Source organism: Macaca mulatta, chromosome 5, assembly GCF_049350105.2.
Source record: "Macaca mulatta isolate MMU2019108-1 chromosome 5, T2T-MMU8v2.0, whole genome shotgun sequence".
NCBI lineage: Eukaryota > Metazoa > Chordata > Mammalia > Primates > Cercopithecidae > Macaca > Macaca mulatta.
The window spans coordinates 151,548,590-151,571,114 of NC_133410.1; the positions used below are offsets into that span (position 1 = coordinate 151,548,590).

A 22,525-nucleotide genomic window follows, 5' to 3' on the forward strand; every position below is an offset into this window, starting at 1 on the left:
ATGATAATACATTCTGCAGCAAGTTAGATTCAATGGTTAGGTCACAATACTATTATGACAGAAGTACTGTTAAAGGAACATTATGAGGGGCAGAGATGACAATGCTAGCCTTAAACAGATTGTTAAGAAGGTAGAGAGAACAAGAGCTTCCGGAGAATAAAAGAAAAATGTGCTCCCAAACTTGGTGATGAGTCCAGTGAGTCCCATTAAACAAATTAGCAGGTTTGGAGCATAGGGTTTGATGTTTATGGGTATATAAATAAAAAGCTTGTTTTCTCTGGGGCATCTTAATTTACTACAGCATGTCTCATCGTTCCTGAAAGAATGAATGATGCAATTATTAATACCCCTAAGAATGAGTTCATCCTGGGATAAAAATGGGCTCCTCTCTGAGGGCAGAATGCATTGGCACCAAACTCTGGAGCATAAAGAAGACCAGATGCATTACAGTAAGAAATGGGGGCTAACTCAGGCAACAAGTGAACGAGCAGCACCAGACCAGTAACTCAGAAGAGCTCCACCATTTGGTGCAGCCCAATATGAGAACATTCCCTTCAAAGTATGGAAGGAGATAGTGTATCCAAAATCTGGCACTTAACTAGCCAGGAGCAAGGACTGACCTTAGAAGCAAAAGGGGGCGGTACCTCCCCAATACCAATGAGAGTGTATCGGTAGGAATATCTATTAGAAGGAGCTGTGTTTCACAGAGCAGAGGACTCACAGACTCACCAGCAACACAGGATGCAACAGGAAGGCAAGATAAGGAGGCCGGAATGAACAAACCGCAGGAACTTGTTCCAGAACATGTATGAAGAAAACGTTTAAAAACAAAACAAAACAACCTGGGGCATGATGGTGGGGTGGTGGAGGGGAGGCACAGAGTATGAGACTGATAAATAACATATTGGAAACATTTTGAGATAGCTAATTTTCAGCAACAAATCAGTAAAGAACTTCTGCCACAAGAATTTACTAAAAAAATTAATTGCATTGAGTTATATAATGGTGAGTACAATGATATATGAATTATATATAATTTGATAAAACTACCCCTTGAGACATCAACTTCATTTAAATCCTGTCTAAACAAGACATGTGTGGCCTCTATGACTTCACAGAATGAATTCCTTCATCATGCAGAATTCCCTTAACTTCTTGCCACAAAACTTACACATTTACAGGCTTCTACACATTTTTTTTACTCATTCCTCCCATTACCATGGGGAAGTTAAATTTAAAATTAACTTCCCTCCAATGCTCTGTACGAATTCCCTTCCCAATTGCTCAAAGATCGCTATCATTTGCATATTCTAACACCTGCATCTTTCATGTTCTTTTCTACTAACTTTTCTCTATTGCCACGTAAACATACTGAAGATTCCTTTATTCTTAACAAATGACAAGAACAACTCTCCCTCAAGCCCTTTCTCCTGATAGTCATTGCACTTATTCTTACAACTTACAAACCTCTTGACATAAATGCCAATTTTCTATGTACTTCTCACCCCCTACCCATCCCTCACGTCACAGTAATCTGGCTTTTGCTCCTACCTTCCCTGATTAGTGCCCTCTTAACCATCACTTTGTCCCTTGACTAACCACTAAATGTAATGCATTTCTCAGTTGTTATCTTATTTTGCATTTCAGAAACATTTGCTCTTATTGGCCTTTACCCCTTGAAATTCACCATACCCTCCTGGTTTTCCCTCAGACTTTTGTTCTCAATAACTTTTACTGGCTCTTTCTTCCTCTGACTGTTCTTAACTACTGTTCCTTCCTGGTCATATTTTATTTCCAATACAAACATATTTCCTGGAAATGTTCTCCACTGCCCTGCATCAGATGGGAACCTTGATGTTCAGGACCATCAGTTTTCTATTGACAGTCCAGATCATGTTTCTCCGCTGGACAGCTTCTACAGGCAATCCTGCACAGTCACTGAATGTATCATCTCCCACAGACTGACTCTCCCTTTTTCGTGCATCTCAGTGAATGATTGAAGCCATGAACTTAATTGATCAGTAAAAATTCTGCATATTATCCTTCTCTTCCTACCAAATCTCTCTGCCCATTCCCACCCCAAACACACACACACACACACACACACACACACACACACACAAGTCAATCATATTCTCCTGACTTCCAAGACTAGATTATTTCTCTTCAGCCATTCTACTACCCTCAATCATATATTGCTTCTGGGAAGCTGCAATTGGGGTGATATGTCCTAATGGTTCCAAGCATGAGTCTCTAAGACAGAGACTGATTCCTACCTCTCTGCCACTCATTCATGGTGCTACTTTCGACAATCTGTTAATGTCTCTAAGCTTTCATCTCCTCATCTTTACAGCTGGAATTATTATAAACTCTAGCCTCACAGGATTATCTTAATAATTAAAAGAGATAATGTACAAGGTTTTGTTATAATGCTGTCAAATAGTTAAGCAGTCAGTATACTGTATTGACAGTGTTTCCAGGCTGCCAGTCTTACCCCTTGGTCTCTACTCTCCACAGTGCAACCTGGCTGATTGTCCTAAATAGAAATGTAATAAAGCTCCCAAATTAAAACCATTTGGTGGTTCCTGTTACACATAGGACAAAATCCAAATCCATTAAGGTGACTCACCAGCTCCTTCACGGCCTGGCATCTTCCACACTCCCAGCCTCATCTCTCAACCTTTCCTCCTGTCCTCTGTCATACTCACAGGTAATTTCCTTCCATTCTGCACTAAACTTCGTGCTTTCACATCTCCAAACTTCGCAAATACAATTATCCACATTTGAACATCTTTCCCACTCCTGTTTGCCTGGCTAACGCTGTCAGGCCTAAGCCCTCGAGGCCATTGCCTGGGCTGTGAATACCCATAGCACCTTGGCATACTCAGAGCACAGCTACACTTGTTTGGATGTCTGTCTCCCTTTCTGGATTTTAAACTCTGTGAGAGAGTAGTGGATATGTATCTTGTTAACCTTTGTACTTGGTTCATGATTGATACTTAATAACAATTTTGAGAAACTATATCTATCAATCAATCAATCAATAAGTTGGGCTGCTTAATGGCCTTACACAGAGAAAAGGAGCATCCTGTCCTTTGTCTAGTTTGGCTAGGGGTATGTGTTTGTTTACCTATCTGTTTTATGTGGTTTGTTAACATGACTCAATACCCAGAGCTCAGCCACTAGAGCTGATGACCTGACATTAAAAACCACTAATCCATTAAGCTGTAATCATCCTAGGCTAAGGCTAAACAAGCAAGCCTGGCTTTACTGCATGCTTCAAAAACAAATCCCATTGGCTGAAGTTTAAAGCAGGGATCTCACATTCATACACCTACACGGGCCAGACAAGCCTCACAAATGAGTGATATGCATTATACAGCATGCATTTGCTGGGTAATGTAAAGGGGCTGGGCTTAAAGGAGAATACAGGCCTTGTCTAAAGACACTAGATGTTGCTCAACTCCAGTGAATTATTTCAGATATTCTGGCTTATACTTTACATCTAGAAATCTAAAATTTGCATATGAAGATCTTTATCTTAAAACTTGGCTTATTAAAATAACAGGAAACAAACAAAATAAATCTATGGGTTCTGTCTGGCTCCTATGAATGATCAATTCATAATCTTAACTTCAGACCAATGAGAAAGAAGACAGAATTGTAAGCTGTGAATAGATAAGTACAAAGTGTCAAGTCCACCAATCCCTGCACTGGATCAGCACCTTCTTCTACTCAATTACTCTCCAAAACTTCAGTCTTATCCTCAACCACTCTCTTGACATACACCCTCTTACTCTCAGCAGAAGATCCTAATTCATAAAGAAACTCAGAGATATTAGTAAACATCCTCGTCTTCCCATTCTCAGTCTACAAACTTAAGTATAATTGGAACCACTCAACCTCAAAGGAGAGGCGGCCGTTCTCTTCTTTAACAGGAATCCTCCTACTTTTTTTCCTAATACAGTGTGATCCCATTAACTATCTTGTCTCTATTAAGGCTCCTTAGTTATGTCTTTCTGATATGGTTTGGATTTGTGTCCCACCCAAATCTCATGTTGAATTGTAATCTGTAATGTTGGAGGAAGGGCCCGGTGGGATGTGATTGGATCAGGAGGGTGGACTTCCCCCTTTCTGTTCTCATTATAATGCGTGAATTCTCACGAGATCTGGTTGTTTAAAAGTGTGTAGCACCTCCCCCTTCACTCTCTTACTCCTGCTCTAGCCATGTAAGATGTGCCTCCTTTCTCTTGGCCTTCTGCCACAATTGCAAGTTTCCTGAGATTTCCCCAGCCATGCTTTCTGTACAACCTGCGGAACCATGAGATAATTAAACTTCTTTTCTTTATAAATTACCTAGTCTCAAGTAGTTCTTTATAGCAATGCAAGAACAGGCAAATACAGAAAATTGGTAGCAGGAACTGGGCATTGCTATAAAGATAGATGAAAATGTGGAAGCACCTTTGGAACTGGGTAATGGACAGAGGTTGGAACAATTTAGAGGGCTCAGAACAAGAAAGAAAGATAAAGGAAAATTTGGAACTCCCTAGAGACTTGTTAAATTATTGTGACCAAAATGCTGATAGTGATATGGACAATGAAATCCAGGTTAAGGTGCTCTCAGGTGGAGATGAGGAACTTATTGGGAAATGGAGCAGAGGCCGTTTTTGTTATGCGTTAGCAAAGAGGTTGGAGGCATTGTACCCCTGTCCTAGAAATCTGTGGAACTTTGAACTTCAGAGTGATGATTTTGGGTATCTGGTGGAAAAAATTTCTAAGCAGCAAAGCATTCAAGATGTGGCTTGGCTGCTCCTAACAAAGCATGCTCATATGTGTAGGCAAACAGATGACCTGAAACTGGAACTTATTTTTAAAAAGGGAAGCAGAGCATAAAAGTTTAGAAAATTTGCAGCCTCACCATGTGGTAGAAAATAAAAACCCATTTTCTGGGGAGGAATTCAAGCAAGCTGCAGAAATTTGCATAGGTAAAGATAGAATATTAATAGCAGAGACAATGGGGAAAATGCCTCAAAGGCATTTCAAAAAACTTCAAGGCAGCCTCTCCCATCACAGGCCCATAGGGAGGAATAGTTTTGTGGACTGGGCCCAGGGCTGCCCTGTGCAACCTCAGGACACTGCTCTCTGCATCCCAGCCACTCCAGCTCCACCTGTGGCTAAAAGGGCCATAGATACATCTCACGCTGCTGCTCCAGAGGGTGTAAGCTATAACCCTTGGTGGCTTCCATGTGGTGTTAACCCCGAAAGTGCACAGAGGGCAAGAGTTGAGACTTGGGAGCCTCTGCCTAGATTTTAGAGAATGTATAGAAACACCTGAATATCCAGGCAGAAGTCTGCTGCTGGGGTGGACCCCTCATGCAGAACCTCTACTGAGGCAATATGGAGGGTAAATGTGGCACACAGAATCTCCATTGTGGCACTGCCTAGCAGAGCTGTGAGAAGAAGGCTACTCCAGACCTCAGAATAGTAGATCTACCAACAACTTATACTGTGTGCCTAGAAAAGCTTCAGCCACTCAACGCCAGCCTGTAAAAGCAGTGGAGGGGGCAGTACCCTGCAGAACCACAGGGGCAGAGATGACCAATGCCTTGGGAGCCCATCCCTTGCATCAGTGTGCCCTGGATGTGAGACATGGAGTCAAATGAGATTATTTTGGAGCTTTAAGATTTAATAACTGCCTTGCTGGGTTTTGGACTTGCATGGGGCCTGTAGCACCTTTGTTTTGGCTGGTTTCTTCTTTTTGGAATGAGTGCATTTATCCAATGCCTGAACTCCCATTGTATCTTAGAACTAACTAACTTGTTTTTAATTTTACAAGCTCATAGGTGGAAGGGACTTTCCTTGTCTCAGATTAGACTTTGGACTGTGGACTTTTGAGTTAATGCTGAAATGAGTTAAGACTTTGGGGGACTGTTAAGAAGGGATGGTTGCATTTTACAATGTAAGAAGGACATGAGATTTAGGAGAGGCCAGAGGTGAAATTATATGGTTTAGATTTGTGTCCCTGCCCAAATCTCATGTCAAATTGTAATCACCAATGTTGGAAAAGGGGTCTGGTGGGATGTGATTGTATTATGGGGGCAGACTTCTCCCTTGCTGTTCTCATAATAGTGAGTTCTCATGAGATCTGGTTGTTTAAAACTGTGTAGCACCTGCCATTCACTCTTTCTCCTGCTCCAGCCATGTAAGGTGTACATCCTTCCTCTTCTCCTACCACCATGAGTGTAAGTTTCCTGAGACCTCCCTGGCCATGCTTGCTATACAGCCTGTGGAACCATGAGCCAATTAAATCTCCTCCTGTATTAATTACCCAGTATTAGGTAGTTCTTTATAGAAATGCAATAATGGACTAATACACTTTCTTTTCAACTTATTACCTGCTTTGTCTCAGAAGGGAAATTGTCTTTTGATCTGTAACCCCCTCTGTCTACTGCCCACCTCTCATTTCCTTTCAAGTTTATTTTTCATATTATTCTATAAGTTTTAGTATTGCATTGGCATAGATTTACAGCACAGGAGGAAATAATCATTTCTATTGGCCTATGCAAATTTTCTGACTTTCAAAAAATATATTACTTAATGCCATTTGTTTATTTGACAAATATGTCTTAGCCTCTAGTATATGCCAAGCACTGCTCAAGAAGATCCATTCCAGATCTCAATAGGGATGAAAGCTCTCCAGCACAGTTAACTCCTTCTGCCCTAGGCCATGGATCTCCATCTCAGAGGTCATAGAGGCAGAATAAAATCAAAGTAGGGAAACTTGCCCATATTTTTTGTTGGCAGGATAAATTTATGAGCACAGCCAATGCCTTTAACTGTATACTGAGTCTTAATGATATTAGAATATGTTTGGATTAGCTTTCCTATTGATTTTCAGTTGGTGACTATACATTGAAGGGTACAAATTTTATATGTAAGAGAGAGATGATGTTTTTGAAAGCTTCATCAAAATGGCCAAGATATGATACTGACAAACATGGTAGAAGATGTGGACAATGGTTCCAAGATACAATCTTTTATCCCTGATTGCTACATATGATCATGTTGTTGAAATCATGAGTCAAAACCCTAGAGTGGGTTATAAAATTATTTAATAAAATAAAGCATTTTTTAAAAAAGATAAGAGAATGGAAAATATAATAGTATACCGCACATATAAAAAGTAATTTTTATCTCACAAAATATTATTTTCACATATTGAAAGCTACTTTTTTGTGTCTATCAAGCTTCATGAATGAGCAATCTATATCCTCCACCTATACCTCATTACTTCTCAATCTCAATCAGTTGTTTTTGCTTTAGTAACTCCACTAAAACTACTCCTGAAAATGCCACAGATGAACTTCTATTTGTCAAATCTGATGTATCTCCTTCGGATATAATACATTCATAGTTGAATTATCTGCAGTGGTGTACATTGTTCATATCTTCTTAAAACTTGCACTGTCTTTGCTTTTGTGACAGCACAAATGATTCTCTTCCCATCTCTCTGGTATTTCTCTCTAGTATTGGTTCCTTGGTGTCTCTCCCTCACTCTAATTTAAATCCTGGCACTTCTGCAGAAGAGAGCATGAGCCTTAGAGAAGCCATATACAGTAAAATTGAACTTTATCTCTGCAACATGTCCCTTCCAACACTTCTTTTGGGCCCCATTACTATTGTCTCTTGCCTAGATCTTTCCTTCTCTTGATTGTCAAAAGTGGCTAGAGTGGCCTTAGTGAAAGGAAAGTCAGATCAAAGGTTTTGATTCCTTTTATCAAAACCGCTCTTAGACCCTATGACCTCCTTCCAGTCTTTGCTCAGATAGGATCTTCTCAGAGAGGCCTCCCAGGCCTCCCTATTTAAATATATATCTCCAGCCCCACCACAACATGCTCTGTCCCCCTTTCCAGCTTTACTTTTCTCCATAGTCCCTTTATAGAATACTTTATACTTATTTGTTTACTGCCTGTCTTCTTTAACTGGATCATAAGATTCAGCAGCACAGTAACTTCTGTTTTGTAGACTGCTATATTCCCAGCATCTAGAATCAGTGGCCCATAGAAAGAGATTAATAATATTTGTTAAAAGAATGAGTGACTATCATCAATCATTTATTATTCTTCTTATCATGGTAGACCTAAAAGTACACATGGCTATGTGTATTATTCTATTCAGTTATCTCTCACTAATACAGTTTTAGAAAGACCTCTTTACCATTGTTATGGTCTGAATGTGTCCCCACAAAATTAATATGTTGAAACTTATTTGCCAATGTAATAGTATTAGGAGGTGGGACCTTTGGAAAGTGATTAAGTCATAAGGACAGAGCCTTTATGGATAAAACTGATGACCTTATATAAGAGGTGTAGGCCGGACACGGTGGCTCATGACTATAACCCCAGCACTTTGGAAGTCTGAGGCGGGCAGATCACTAGAGGCCAGGAATTCGAGACCAGCCTGGCCAAAATGGCAAAAAACCCATCTCTACTGAAAAGTCAAAAAATAGCTCATCATGGTGGCACATGACTGTAGTTCCAGTTACTCGAAAGACTGAGGCATGAGAACGGCTTGAATGCAGGAGGCGGAGGTTGCAGTGAGCTGAGATCGTGCCACTGCACTCCAGCCTGTGTGACAGAGTGAGACTCTGTCTCAAAAATAATAACAATAAATAAATTAAAGAGATCCAAAAGAGATGTTCATCACTTTTGCACCTTCTACTATGTGAGGATGTAACAAGAGAGTGCTAGCCCTCACCAGACACCAAATCTGCTGGTGCCTTGATCTTGGACTTCCCAGCTTCTAGAATTGTTAGAATACGTTTCTATTGTTTATAAATTAACCAAGCTAAGGCACTTCGTCATAGCAGTAGGGTGACTAAGATAGCCACTAGGCAAAAATAAGAGATGTTTATATGAAATTGACTGAAATTAGTAGCCAGGTCTTAAAAGATGAGGACATCTGAATCCTACCCTTAACTGTGTTCCTGCTGGTTGACCCTATAAAATGCAGATACCTGCACACGAGCTGGGATGAACAGATAATCCAAATGTCCAAGGTATGCTGCCATTGTGTCTTTCTTTTTTATCTACTCCATCACACACAAGATCATTTCTATTGGCCTAAAATGTGTTAAAGATAGTTTAATTTCCTTCTTTTATTTTCCTGGCAATAGCATATCATTGTATATTGAAAGAAAAAAATTGATAAATTATTGTCTCATGAATTCTAGCCAATCGCAAACATACTTGTTTTCTTTTTTATTCACTACTATAGCATTTTAAAGAGATATTTTTTACCATATAAATGTCAGCTAATCCACTAAGATTTTTCCCCTAATAATAAATAAGTACTTCTCCCAAGCCCTCATTCCTAGGGAGAGGAAAGAAAACAACTTAATTTTCTCTCCACACCCCCACTTTATCTTCATCTAATTTTCACAGAATTACAATAACTCTCTTAGATTGTACTATTATCTCCATCTTACAGATGAGGAATATAAGACATTAAAGGGAATAACAAACATGTCCAGGGTCCCCATATATCAGGTGGAAGAGCTATATTTTGACTCTGAGGCCAGTGTTTTGCTAAAGCCTAAGGAAAGGAAAGAAATGGGAATTATGGGACAGAGAAAATATTTTGACAATCATCAAAACCAATAGGACTTGGTGGTTAATTTTGAAGAGGCTAAGAGCGAAAGAGAAATTAAGGATGACTCCCAGGTTTCTGTCTTGGTTAACAGGGTAGATGATGGTCTTCAAAGAATCTATAGAAGGAAGAGAATGAAAGTACAAGTTTTTGGGATCAATTTTAAACATCAGTTCAAGATGTCTCTGGGGATACAATTTTGAAGTTCAGAAGTGTAGCCTGGGCTAGAGCTAGAAATATGGAAGTCAAAAGCATTTAGGTAGAATACAGAATCTTGGAGGAAGCTAGGAAGTTCACCCAGAAAGAGTCTACTGCATTTGGCAAATGGAAAATCTGTGAAAGAGGAGTTCTATTGGAATGAGAGAATAAGTGAAAGATTGTTGTGGATCGAAGAGTAAATGGTTGGTGAGAAAGCAGAAATGGTAAGACAAGTCTACTCTTCTGAGAAATACTTAAAGAGAAAAGGAAGTTATTGAACATTCTCTGAAAGTCACACAGCGGCACTATTAAATTTTCTTGAACTAATAATCTTCCATTTGATGCCTTCCAAAATCGACCTTTTCCAGAAACATAACTCGGAAAGTCTCATGTCCCAAAAAAGGCCTTGCCAGATATGGTTGTCCACCCTTGAGAGTCCCCTGAAACAGTCCTCCTTAGGAAATATGTGCTGGCCTCTTCTACATCCTCGGCGTCTTAAGATCCTGCTCATTTAGGAAAGCCAGTCTGTCTAAATAAATGCTAATGTGTTAAAGTGTTACCCTCTCACTGGGTAAACTTTGGGCTTCCCACTTAGGAAACCATGCTTTCTTCTAAAGCAGCATTTTACAATGTGCTTCATTGAAACCTAGTACCACTAGATGCAATGAGTATTACATGAAAACATATACTAAAATATAGAAGGCTTCATGGTCCACGAATTTGAGAAAATGCTGGGTTAAACAAAGTGAAACAGGTTTCTTTACAGCAAGATTTCTCAGAGACGAATATTCTAATGTGCATCATAAAATTACGGGAGGGGGATATAAAATTCAGCATTTTCCAAAATTACCTGATGAGAGGACTTTCTTAAAGGTTCATCATATGGGTCATAAAATTAGGACTATGTCATCCAATAGGAACAATATTAGCAGAGGGTATTTCAGGCAATTTGACAGACTGATTAGAAATCAAACTTGGAGCCACTGTCATAGTAGCAGGCATCACGCCCTCAACCATGTTCTCTTCTTTTCTCCTTACTTTCTGTACTTTCCTCACACGTTGACATAAATTCAGGCACAATCACTTTTAATGAGAATGGACCCTTGCTTGAAAATTGAAGTGTTTGTTTTCCCTTTTGATCAGCTAAAGTCTATGGATTCCATAATAAAAACTGGGATTGCTGCATGTGGTGCTTTTTATTTCACAGACCTGTGGTGACTGACTACAAATGAGATAAAGCTGATGAATAAACTTGTTGATCGTTGATATTATTTCCTTCCTTCTATTTGTTTTTGTTTTTCTCTTTTATAGCTTGCAAGCTCAGTTGTTACAAGAAAAATCAATAAACAAGCTTTTAAGGAAACTTACACCCAGGGAGAACAAAGGCCCTTTTTGCCTTGAAGTTACTCTTTTTCTCTTTTAAGGGAGTAATATCCAGTCCACAGCCAGAGTTCACTTTCAAGTCAACAGGAGCCCTGTGTACTCACGAGGACTCTGCTGGGAGAACAAGGGCCCCAGATATTTGCAAAATATATCTGGGTTATCTTCTGGGAATTGAACTGTTCTACAAATCAGACTGAACTGATGAAGAGAAACTGATATACTCAAGAAAATAAACAATTGTCCACATGTCCAGTGGCTAGGAAATAAATTAGGTAAATCTACCAAAGGCAGTCTTTTCATGTGAATATAAATGAAACATAACCCTGTTAACTGAAGTAGAGATTTTCATCTCTGTCCTCTCCCAGAGTTCATACCTGGGTAAGAGAGACCAAATCCTTTTGAGCTCTCTGTTCTAGGTAAAAAGATTTTCATCATTGAATCCTGGTATTTAAGGGATTTAGCCTTGGACCACATGTGCGATTTGCAAATTGGAACAGTATCATCTAATAGAACAGTGAGATGATTAAAATGCTGCATAATTTTGCAATGTCCAGTATGTTAGCCAGTCGTTGCATATAAATATTGAGCACTTGAAATGTGGCTAGTATAAAGAAATTCCCAATTTTATTTAATTTGAATTTAATTCAAATTCAGATAATCACATGTGCCTAGTGGCTATCAGCTAGCATAGCAGTAGAGAGTAGGAGTAGAATTTGTCAAGTTGGAATACCAGCTTTTCAATAGGGTGCATAGAGTAACATGGGGATCTCCAACCCCATTTTCATCCAAGAATAGTATATCACAAAGCCAATGAAATACAATACTGAATACAAAATGTCTATAACCACCTGGTAAAGCAAAGTGCGTAGAAATAAAGGCATAGGTGAAAGTGGAACAGCAGTACCAGGTAGAGCAGGGTCTGACAAGTGTAGCAGAAGAGAGCCCTGGGAAGGAGCTATGGGAGAAGTTAGTGTTGCAGTTAGCTATGACTGCCTAACAAATTATCACAACATTTAGTAGCATCAAATATTGACATTTGTTTTGTTCATGAATCTGCATTATAGGCTGGGACCATGGGGAGATACCTTTTCTCTGTTTCACTCATTATCACTTGGGCTGTGCCAAGGCTAGGAGCTGAGACCATTTGAAGATTTGTTTATTTACATGACTGGCAAATGATGCTGGCTATTGGCAGAGACCTTAGCTGGACTGTCAGCCAGAACACCTTACAAACGGTTACTCCATTAGGCCTGGACTTTCTCACAACATGATCGCCAGGTTCTAAGGACAGGGGTCCCAAAAAAGAGATAGGCAAGCAGCTTCTATGTCAACTTTATGACTACATTTGGAGATCACATAGCATTACTTCTCCAGTGCTTATCAGAGCAGACACAAACCCACTCAGGATGGAGATGCCAATGAGGTTCTGGAAGAACATGTGAGATTAGAGACATTGTTGTGTCCATTTTTGGAAACTAATCCATTGTCATTAATTAAAATTGTTTCAGACTCAAATAAAAGAAATCTTAGTCAAACCTATTTAATAACATACACATACATATTCTATAAAAATTAGCAAGTTATAGACTTCAAGTACAGCTAGATTCAGTGATCCAAATGATACTATTGCATCTTTCTAATACTTGCTCATTCATTCCGTATCTTGGCTCTTTCTTATCTCTCATTATATTCCCCAAATGCAAGAACAAAAAATGACTGGCTGCCATACTTCAACATCCTGACAATTTTGATCCTAAAAGAAGAATCTTTCTCTCTTAAATAGCATTTCTCATGTTATGGCTATGAATAATTCTGCTCAGGTCACATGCCCAATCTTTGTAGAATCACTGGGTCCCGAAAAGTAAAGTTTCCTAATAGGCCAGGTAGAGGTCCCAAGTCTACCATAGCAGCAAGTATTTAAATCTCATTTTATTTAAGTTTTTTCATATGTAGGATGGATTTCTGGTGTATTCATTATAAAACAACCTCAATTCTCCCACCTCTTCTATCCAACCGGTAGCATGCGGTAATTTATGTCAGTTCTGAACCTTGGGCCTCAAGAGCTCTTTCACATTTCTGCCTTCTCTTTCTTAGAACCCTGCTACCAACATGAGGATAAGGTATCAAGTGATAGATTAACATAAGTAAAACTTCTAATTCAGTTTCTTACACATAAGAGCAGGATAAATGGTTACTATGATCAATCTTATTATTTCTATTTTCTAGTTTTATCTTCATAATAACCCTAGGTATGACCATGGCAAGTATTATTTGTCCTTTTTATTAATGAGGAAATGAATATACCAAGTGGTTAAAATGTATAGATTACCAAACGCGAAAGTACTGATAGGGTGGGCTGTTAGAACTTGAAATACAGGCTAATGAGATTAGTGGCTGCATGAAGGACAGTAAATTTTGACGCTAAATTTTATGAGGATGAATTTTGAAACTGACTTGATGGAATTCATAGTGGCTAATACACATTAACTACTTACTATGTGCCAGTAACTATTTTAAGTTTCTATTAATATCCTCACTTAAGTAACTAAATTATGTAAGTATCTTCTTTCCCAGTTTTTTAGAAGAAGGCAATAGGAGACACAGAGCTTAAATAACTTGCTTCAGCCAGGCAGCAATAAGTTAAGAAGTTACCAGTCTGGGATTTGAACCCAAACTATATGGCTTCCAAAATGTTCATCAATGGTAGACTGGATTAAGAAAATGTGGCACATATACACCAAGGAATACTATGCAGCCATAAAAAAGGATGAGTTCATGTCCTTTGCAGGGACATGGATGAAGCTGGAAACCATCATTCTGAGCAAACTATCACAAGGACAGAAAACCAAACACTGCATGTGCTCACTCATAGGTGGGAATTGAACAATGAGATCACTTGGACACAGGGTAGGGAACATCACACACCAGGCCTGTCATGGGGTGGGTGACTGGGGGAGGGATGGCATTAGGAGAAATACCTAATGTAAATAATGACTTAATGGTTGCAGCAAACCAACATGGCACATGTATACATATGTAACAAACCTGCACGTTGTGCACATGTACCCTAGAACTTAAAGTATAATAATAATAAAAAAAAAGCAAAACGAACAAACAAAAAAAGAATTGCCCCTTGTACACTCTGCTGTCTCTGAAATGAAGAATAAGATGTTAGGAAAGGGGAGAAAAGAGTCAAATTCTAGGTGGAAAGTATGGTAAATGCAAAGCCATCAAGGTAGAAACAAGTAAGTCACACACATATGAGATCAACCAGGCTGTATAGCTACAAGGCAACATCTGGGTGAGGAATCGACTGGAAATGAGGTTGAGAAAATTTAGAATGCAGCAGTGGAAAAGTGGTCTTTGAATGTCAGACTGAGGTGTTTGAATTTATGAAATAGCCCAAAGGAAACTTCATTCTCTCTGTTTTAACTTAATCCACATAAATGTGCAAGCAAATTAACATGTTGAGAAGAAACGCACTGATACATATAGAAATGGAAGTTAGCTTTTTAAGTGTAGTTAAAACAGTTTGTTTAAAATTGGCACCCTCTCTATTCAAAATATCTCATGAGCAGTTTGTCATTTAACTATAAATTATGAAGAAAGTGGCAGACTGAAGACAGATGCCCCAGTCAGATCTTATTCCTCACCCCTTCTAGAAAGTTAAGTATGGGAAGCATAGGCTGGACTATTCTAGATCAAGCAAACTTGTGCTTCCACATCAGACTCTATGATAAGAGTGTCTTAACTGAACATCAAGCTAGTGCTATGCCTTCCATTCATGAACAGCACTTTCTCATGGCACAGGGAATCGGGGCCATGAGCAAGCGCTACTCATGAATGAAAGGCACAGCACTAGCTTGATGCTCATGCCAAGCAACTGCAGCATGATTTCAAATGTCTGCCTCATCATCTGTAAACATAATTAAAGAATAACAATCACAGTCTTGGAGAAAATCCTGATAAGTCCCTTTTACTGGTAGTTCTAAAATAGAGACGCAAAACTCAGTAAGATTTAAGAAACTCAGTGTTAATCTTATGAAGTTAAACCAATAATACTCAAATATAACAACTTCAGTATGAAAGTACGTACTCCCTTAGCCTATGCACTCGCTCAGTTAGCCTCACCTCATTATACCAACTAAAATAATTTTTAAAAATCTTAAACTTGATAAAGATATAACATTTACATTAATATTTTCCTTGGTACAATGTGCTTCAGGAAAGCAAATGTTTTTATAATTATCTTTACATCTTGAATGGATTTAAAGTGGATTTTTTTCCAAGGGAGTGAAATGGGAACAACTCTTCCTTTCTCTTTATCACTTACAAATCTGCTTCACACTTGGTTGACTCACGCCCACTCACCTATGACTGATTTCTAACTCATGCCTAAGATCCAACAAATTAGACTGAATCTTCCTGCTAATGTAAACCTAACCTTATAAAAAATTAATGGCATTATTTAAAATAACATTATCAGTATCTATTGAACATTGGCCAACACTACAATTTTCTTATTTTTTATTTTTTGAGACAGGGTCTTACTTTGCCACCCAGGCTGGAGCGCAGTGGTGTGATCACGGCTCACTGCCGCCTCGACCACTCGGGGGTTAGGTGATCCTCCCACCTCAGCCTCCTGAGTAGCTAGGACTACAGGTGCCCTTCACATGCCCAGCTAATTTTTATATTTTTAGTAAAAATGGGGTTTTGCAATGCTGCCCAGGCTGGTCTCGAACTCCTGGCTTCAAGTGATCTGCACACCTCGGTCTCCCAAAGTGCTGGGATTACAGGCATGAGCCATTGCACCCAGCCTACAATTTTCTTATTAATTTGTGAAAAAAAATGAGATACTTTTACTCATTCTTAAGGACTAAAAAATTATATGTACTATAATTCAAGGAAAATATCATTTTTTTCTTATTTCTAGATTATGTTGTCAACTCATGAGCAAGCATTCATAATAATCTATGGCATCTATCCAAAAGTTGAGTACCTTGTAACAACTAAACAGAGATCCATGAAAGTTTAGAAATTATTAAGGAAAAAATTTAAAGATAGAATTTACTAAGTAAAAAGGGCACAGATGTAGATGCCAAAAAATTAATACCACACAAGCTTCTGATGGGCTACAGCACCAAATGCTTTTACAAAACCAGAATGAAACAAACCCAAAGCACAAATACTCATCCAATGATAGCATAAATGAATCATAAAGCATCGAAGCAGAAGTTTAGAGCTCTGGCATCAGGTATAATTCCTGACAAATTACTCAAGTTTACCCATAATTCTTCATTGCCATCTCAATGATACAGAGAATACTGGAAGTAAAAATAACTTGTTACATGTGAACAGAAACTGGTTTAGAAAATAATTCCAAAATATTTTATGCCTGCAATCCTACTCTTTGTATGGGGGAAAAAAATAGTTCTTAAACTTTCAAATTACGTACCTGCTATTCCCAGATAAGATGTTCTAATGAAGTACCATTTTTTATTGTTAACAAATTAAGGTCACGGGAACCCCAGGAGGTTGCTACTGACATCTAGTGGTATACTTTTTAAAACATCAAATTCATTAAAATATAGAGAGCTATGCCTCATTATCCAGTGGGATATGGTTCCAGGATTCCTCTTTCCCAATGTACCAGAATACATGGATGTTCAAGTCCCTTATATAAAATGGCATAGTCTTTTCATATAACCTACGCACATTCTCCCAGACACTTCATATCATCTCTAGATTATAATACCTACTACAGTGTAAATGCTATGTAAATAGTTGTTATACTGCATTGTCTTTTAATTTGGATTATTTTTTATTGTCTGTTTTCCAAATATTTTTGATTCCCAGTTGGTTGAATCTGTGGATGTGGAAACCATGAATATGAACGACCAACTGCATGTGTGTGTGTGTGTGTGTGTGTGTGTGTGTATAATCTCTCTCTCTCTCCCTCTCTCTCTCTCTCTCACTATATATATATATATATATATATATATAATATATATATATACACACACACATACAGTTTTCTCATTTTTATTTTTTGAGACAAGGTCTTACTTTGTCACCCAGGCTGGAGTGCATCTCGTGTGTGTGTGTGTGTGTGTGTGTGTGTGTGTGTGTGTGTTTGATTTTCAGCATCATATATATATATATATAGAGAGAGAGAGAGAGAGAGAAGAACAAACATACATTTATATTCATGTGTGTACTTGCAAAATCTAGTGGACATGCTACCAATTATTTGTAGCCCAGATCACTTTGCCTTCAATGATGTGATTCTCCTTCCAAGGTAATCTTAGTGCTGTAAAACCAGAAATAAAAATGAGCAGATCTACTAAAGCCTTAAAGGAACCAATTTCTTCAAAGACTTTAGTCCTTTACTGGGAATTGCCAATTCTCTGAGAGCCCCAAAGGCTTCTCCCTAACCCCAATAGGCCTAATTTCTTTTCAGCTTTCCAAATAACCATGACCCTACTCCATTTCCATACCTGGCATTTAAGTACTTTTAGGATCTTAGCCTAGAGAGACTCCACTATAGAGCAGAGTATATGCTCTTGAACAAAAATGCCTTTGTTGGGTAGGGCAGGTTAGATTTTTCTGCAATGATGTATAGAGTAGCACAAAGCCAGTAAGTGATAGAATTAGGCCATCTCCCTTTGGTGAAGAGAATGTGTTCCTACAGTGGTGTTATAAATTAGTTGATTTGAACTTAGATTTTATTCTTATTAAAAAGATGTCATAAGACCGGGCACTGTGGCTCGTGCCTGTAATCCCAGCACTTTGGGAGGCCGAGGTGGGCAGATCACGAGGTCAGGAGATCGAGACCATCCTGGCTAACACGGTGAAACCCCGTCTCTACTAAAAATACAAAAATTAGCCGGGCGTGGTAACACACGCCTGTAGTCCCAGCTACTCAGGAGGCTGAGGCAGGAGAATCTCTTGAACCCAGGAGGCAGGGGTTTCAGTGAGCCAAGATCACACCGCTACACTCCAGCCTGGGTGACAGAGAGAGACTCTGACTCAAAAAAAAGTCATAAAAGCTGAGTAGGTTCTCCAGGTAGTCCTAATTAATACAAAACATAGCAAAATTATAACTTTCTTATTACAAAGAGATCTTTTAGTCATTTAAATATACCTTCAGTGGAAATCCTGGAGATTCAAGGAGCTCATTCACTCAAAATTTGTCTGCTTTACTCATAAGGAAAAGTAAACGTGGTAGGCAGAAAGATCTTTTTTACAATTATATTGAAGAAAAAAAATCCATGTCTGTGTGTGCACCTTTATATATGATGATATCAAATTGTATACACACACACACACACACACACACACACATACACACAAGAATATGCCAAAACATGCAAATCAATGACAGTATGACAGATACCACAACTAAGTGTGAGTGAATGCAGTGTAGGCTGGCTAAGGGAGAAAGATAGTTGTAATATAACGAAGGTCTCAGAAAGCATCTTAAAGAAAAGTTTTAAAATTATATAGTTTTGGGAATAAAGAAGAAAGCAGACTAGACGTTCAAAGTAGAGCTTTAAACCTAAGCAAAGACAAGAATGTTTGGAGTATGTGGTGTTAAGAGAGACATAAATAGGGTAAGAAACATAGCTGAGGAATTTATGGAAGAACTTGAATAGTAGCAGGAGCTGATTCTAGACAATGCTATGGTTTATAGTTCTGAGAGTTTCAAAAAGATAAAATATTGCACAGAAACTAATACCCAGAAGAGTTAAGAAGACCAAGAACTTTTTGCAAATGAAAAAAATCATAAAAACAACAAAAGCCAAATTCTTAAAAACTACCATAATAGCTTTTCATGAAATTTTTCTTTAAGAATTACTTTTTAATCATTTCTCCATAAGAATGTTCAATGATTTATTCTCTGATTGCAGTTTCAATACTCATTGAGCGCATACTGTACGCAATGTTATAACTACGTTTTTGTAAAGCATTGTATAGTATATATCGGACATAGAACCTAATTTCAGCATTCTGAGATTTACATGTATTTTTTATCACTAATCCTAAACTATTTCTAACTCCCATTTAAATGCATGGTCATTAGCTTATTAATCAACCTGCAAGTTACAATGCAGTACTTTCATTTGTTATTATTATAGTAGGTATGCGATAAATAATAGAAAATACAATCTGTAATAAAGTCTTAAAATATCACATATCCTTTTAAATCTCAACATGTATCATGTCTATATCATTTTCCACATCAAATAATAAACCAAAATAAAATCAATCTGTAAACAATGTATTTACAACTTATTTCTTACTGTCCTTGAACATAAGTAACCCCATACAGTAGCCTTATAACCCAGTTTCTTTTCAATTTTCAAAATTGTATTTATAGTAAGCCTAAATATAGTAAACCTATAGTACCTAAAAGAATTGCTGAATTCTTAATATGCTGTTTCAATCTCCTTCAGAAAAAATTCAATATATGTGAGAATAAAATTTAATATTCCTGTATAATAAAAATATAATTACAGTCATGAAATTTCCTTAATTGAAATTTGATCTATTTCCAGGACATGTAAACCTACGTAAAAATTGAACAGAATCACAGTCTCTATTTTTACACGTAATCCAACCACGGCATACCTACCAAGTATATTGAAAGATATTTTAACCTCATTGATGTTGCCTCTGTCTTTGGATGATAAAATTAAGAATATTGTAACTATAACTTATAACCAATAACTTCACATTAAAACACTTCATGAAAAGTTGTTTAAATGCCCTTTTGAAAAGAGTCAAAGGTAGAACTCACAGGTATCTGCACACATAAAAGTGTCCGTTAATCCAACAGATTGCATGCTGAGCCCATTGCCAGAATTAATCCTACACAAAATGAATGTGTTAGTCATCATGTATAACTAAGAAAAGCTGAATGGTTCCATTTGTTTAAAAATAACACCTTCACTAGTATGTCTTAAATTTTTCACTATTTAAACATTGATATTTAAATGCACATATTCCATCTGAGATAATAGGCAGAATGTTAATATGTTAGCGTGTATTCTTATTAATAGGAATTTTACAAGATTGCAAACATCCCCAGTTCAACAAATCTGTAGGACCAGCCCAGAAAGATAATGACATGAACGTCATTTCTCCTGGCCATAGTTCTCCCATCCCCAACTACTCCTCCATATCTCACTTCCACCCTCCACAACAACATACATATCTTGGATCTTAATCACCTTGGGAGTTGTATCATGCCAAAGCTCTTGGATTTTGGCAATACACAGAATGATTTCTTTATTTTCAAAACGAAAAACAAACAAACAAACAAATAACGAATTTTGTTATTCTGGGTACACTGATGCTGAAAATTCTATCCCGCGAATGGGAATTACTTTCCCTCACCCCAAGCCTTCCTTTGTTACATTCACTTCAAACTAAGGTTATACACAGCTTAAATAAACAAAATAAAAGCCTAAAAACGAGTATATTAGTATATACATACCTCTGAGAAAAGAAAAACTCACATAAATGCAACCTGGAGAGTCTGTACTCCCTGCATGCCTTATTTATATTCTAAAGCACATGTATCCCTGACCTTTCCAATTAGCTTCATGTCATTTAGGATCTTTTTCTTTCTCTCTTTACTGTGCCATCTTCCATTGAGTCCCCTTCAACAAGCACTTTTCTATCATTTATCTCCATATGCCTACATCACACAGCTCAGCTTCAACCTCTTCTACATATTGTATTTGTTTTCTTTCTAATATCCCTATTTGCAGAGTCAAAGTGAATAGTTCTATGTAAAAGACAACCCTCAATTAACTTCATTAACCATTTAAGAATATTTTAATTTGAATTAACATTTCAGTATAGGTAAAACTTGGATAGGGTGACTACCCTTAGGAAAAGAAGCTATTTTCTCAAGGAGTTTACACCTGTTTTGAAGAATTAACTAGAAGCCAGAAATATGTAGAAATATATCACATTTGTAATTCAAATTTAACAATTTATTTTTGCTCAACTGCAAATCAAAGTTCAGAAACAAGTTTTCTGCTGATGTCCATTAAATTTAAATGCTACCTTTATTTCAGTACTCATTTGCTTTTAGAAATTCAGAAATTTGTCCAAAATAAAACCCAGTCAATTCTAGTTAATATAAAAATATATAATACATTTCATTAATATATATGTTCATGAACATACAGTGTCATCACATCTTCATAGCTATATAAGTAGACAGGACTAAATGGATGTCTCAGTTCCCTTCAAAATTCTAAACTGTCTGAAACTTTTCTGTAAAAATCTCTTTTGAGATAGGAGTTTTATTCATAAAACATACACACATTGTTTATCTGCCACTATACTCATACTTTGTATACATGCGTATGTCATTAGAATATTTGCAGGAGTTTTCATATTCTTAGAACAACATATGTAAATAAATCACATAGCGATTTGAAAATTTAGCAACTAAATATGCAATCTGTTAAGCATAATCAGGCATGCTATTCAACAACTGTATGATATAATTCAATCTTTCCAAAGAAAATATGTATTTTGTATGAGGATGTCTTCATAAAGTTTGATGACATTTTCTAGAAATTCATATTGAAATTTTTTTGTATATTCAAAAAAATACATAAAGTCATCTAATGCCAAATAAAGGCACAAAGAATCTTATCATTGTACCCTAACAAGGGTCTAATGCTGTTATCACCTATCATTTGTAAATATGATAAACCAATTGGAGTTATTTCCAAAGAGATTGCAATCTTATAGTCAAGATCCTATTTATATATTAACATAAACTTCAAAATGGTATCAGAAAATTAACCATTACCCACAATATTTTGAAAAGTTATTATATATCTAAAAATGTACTGTTCACTTTATCAATCTCATGATCATCGTAAGGCCTTCCTTGGCTTTTCAGATAATAATTTACTTTTTTGATGGATAATTCAATATCTAAAACCAGTAATCAAGGATAGCCAACTAGTTTCATGTATCAGAGTTATACAGACTGAAAAAAAATATCAATTCAAAATAAGCATTACCTTTGTCTAATTTTTCATAAAAGACAGAAGATCTCTTGCCAGGTAACACCATTTCTTTGTGTTCTATGGGAAAAGAGAAAGAAGATTAATAAAAACAACCTTTCTTTTTTCCTCTTTAAATGCTTCTTAAAGAAGATTCATTAGTAATAAAGGTCAGAGAAGAAAATAATTTAACAAAATATTCAGCTCCATTCAGCAGCTGCCTCAGGAAACACTTGCTTTAAATGCCAAATTAATTCCCC

At 37.3% G+C, this 22,525-nt stretch overlaps 1 protein-coding gene across 4 annotated transcripts in view; it reads right to left on the reverse strand.

Annotated features, from left to right (window-relative positions):
- INPP4B (inositol polyphosphate-4-phosphatase type II B) overlaps positions 1-22,525 on the reverse strand; it is an 813,118-nt gene that overhangs the window by 667,162 nt on the left and 123,431 nt on the right. For all 4 annotated transcript variants that reach the window (XM_001091644.5, XM_015139258.3, XM_028848782.2 and 1 more), the window contains one exon: positions 22,284-22,346. The gene's annotated coding sequence lies outside the window, so the exon portion shown is untranslated. The remainder of the gene's footprint in view (positions 1-22,283; positions 22,347-22,525) is intronic.